This window comes from Cupressus sempervirens, chromosome 3, assembly GCF_028749045.1.
Source record: "Cupressus sempervirens isolate cs-2001-9-10 chromosome 3, ASM2874904v1, whole genome shotgun sequence".
Classification (NCBI taxonomy): Eukaryota; Viridiplantae; Streptophyta; class Pinopsida; order Cupressales; family Cupressaceae; genus Cupressus; species Cupressus sempervirens.
Genome location: NC_143120.1, coordinates 196,630,989 through 196,633,831, shown reverse-complemented (window position 1 = coordinate 196,633,831; position 2,843 = coordinate 196,630,989).

Here is a 2,843-nt window from a genome sequence, read left to right as displayed (position 1 = left end):
CTGAATGGCCTGAGAGCATCAATTAAAGATGAGATCAGCTATGTTAAGATGGATGGTGTGGAAGAGGCATATCAAATTGCTTTGAAAGTTGAAGAAAGGTTGTCAAAGAGACATGATCAAGGTAGAGAGAAAGAGGTGGGAAATTTTAAAGAAGCAAGGTAGAACCTATGGAGAAAGTAGTAGATCTGATGTCACAATGCAAGATAAAGGATGGAAAGATGAACCTCCTAAAAGAGGTAATTACTCTAGATGTATCTATACTAGTTACTCTAGGGGCAATAATAGTGGAAAAAGAGGAGAGATCTTGGTTTAGAGTTACTTGTTACAAATGTGGTGAAGGACATAGGGACTTTGAATGTACTAACTCTGGAAAGAAGATTGGAAGTAATAGCAAAAATACTTTAGCTTGTGAAGAAGTTGCTAAAACACCTAATGAATCTAAAAATGGTGAAAACTTGATGTTAAGAAGGATCTTGTGGAATGAAGAAGCTCATGAGGAACCTATTTTAAGAAGAAGTTTGTTCAAAAACAAATGTAAGATTGTTGGAAATGTTGCAAAGCAATTATTAATAGTGGAAGTTCAGATAATTTGGCATTTGAAGAGCTGGTTAACAATTTACAACAAAGATTGAGACATCCTAAGCCTTACCATTTTGCTTGGATCCAGGAGCATAATTTACTTGTGAGTGAACAATGCCTTGTCAAATTCAAAATTAGAAATTATCGTGATGAAGTCTTGTGTGATATTATGCCTATGGATTGTTGTCATATTCTTTTGGGTAGACCTCGACAGTATGATAGAAAAGCTTTGCATGATAGTAGATTGAATCAATATACTATTTGAGTGGAAGGAAAGAAACAAATATTCTTTCCTTTGGTGGAAAAGTTTGATGAAAGCCACTATACTACAGTCAGAGTATGTTTGGTAGAGGGTAATAAGTTTGCAAAGGAAATGAAAGAACAAAATGTTTGTTATGCTTTGATTCCTAGAAAGATTTAGAAACAAGATGAATTGGAACATGCACTTGAGATTGAACCTTTGTTGACTGAATTTCATGACATAATTTTTTATGAGAAGTATAAGTAATTGTATGGATTTGATACCTAGAGCTAGTCTGCCTAATAAAGCACCACACAAGTTGACATCTAAGAAAAGATTGAGCTGAATGCAAGGTTTCCATAATATATAAAGATAATCATGTTGTTATTACTCTCAAGGATACTATGTCTATTTTGAGAATTATCTCTTCCATCATGAACTAACTTGAATTTTCAACCTAGGGATGTAGAACTTGAAATGGGTCAGCATAGTATTTGCACCAAGTTTCTTTAAGTCTTAACATCTATGCTATGGGAAAGTAAAATGCATGAAATGAATTTATACTACTGATACAAAATAGTAAACATGCTTGGACTAACGACAGATAATTGTAGAAAACTTTGGAAAAGGACTTCTAAGCTAGTTAATAATTCAAACATCCACTATGATTGTTTCCACAAGTGCTGCAGGATTTTTTATAGTAACTATGCTACAGGACTAATACAATAAATCTATCTTAAAATAGGAAATTGCAAGAAATAAATCTACTCCACCTAAATCTATTCCACCTCCCAAGTGGGCCCCCTTGGTTGGCTTCAACTAACTAAGAACACAATAGGTATTTAAAAATCACTTTCTCCTTAGAATTCTTCTTTTGCTACATGATTGAATAATTTTTAGATAACAAAAAAGAGCAACTTTGGAATCCCCTTGACTAACTAACTTTTCCCCTCTTTTCTTATATATATAGAGGATTGGAACTTATTACAAACATAACAAAAAAATCATGAGCAAACATTGTTAGAAGAAAAAGGTGAAATGTCAACCAAGACTTTAAAACATTGATATAGCAACAAAATAACGGTCTGCAAATAATGTAGCAAGTCAGGTATCCTAGAATAACTCTTCTCGCAAATGTGGCTTAACACTCAAAACTGGCTTGTGCTTCTCATGCTATGATTGGTCTTCATTACTCCTTTAATACGATGTTCACCACTCTTTGCACCACTTCTCCATTTCCTGAAAATTAGAAATATTCAAACAGATATGCACAACAACATTTCTACTCTTATTCAAATATTAGAACATAGCTTAAAATATTGATATGAAATACTGCACTTTATATATAATATTAAGCAAGGTATGTCATTTCCATTATCCATAGTTTAATAAGTTCTAGCTGCATCCAGCATATGACAAATATGTTGGAAATGTTTTTCACAAGGCTCAAAGAGTAAGTTTAGACTATATAAAAACTATATCAAATTTGAAACATTAATATGCCTCATCGTTTTCCCCCCACTATACAAATGCTTGTCCTCAAGCATTGTACTTCTTTGCCATTGCTCTAAAATCTCCCACTATAGTCTTCCCCTATTTCTCACTTTTGAAGGTGTAAAAATATCCTCTCGTTCATCTCCAGTGCTCACCTAAGTGTTATTCAACTAATGGGTCTAACCTGGTAGCACTATTTTCATACAGGAGCTAGAGAAGGGTAGGAGGTTGAAAAGTTAGTGGCATCCATAGCTCTTTCCTGATTTGCCTTCCCAATTGCATATATTTAGCCACCCTATTAATTTTTGCCTCAAAATTAACAGGGTTGTGTGGTTCAGCCTTCTTGAAAGGTTTAGGCAGTAGACTCCATCTATTTCTAAGCCCTACAATTGCTCTTTGTTGTGTGAAATTAGGAAGTGTCTGATAGTCTTTGTAAACTTTTCCCCTTTCTTCAAACACTTTTTCTCTGATTTTATGTTTTGGCCTTCCACAAGTTAATCTGAAACAATCTCTCAAGAGATCAAAAGGC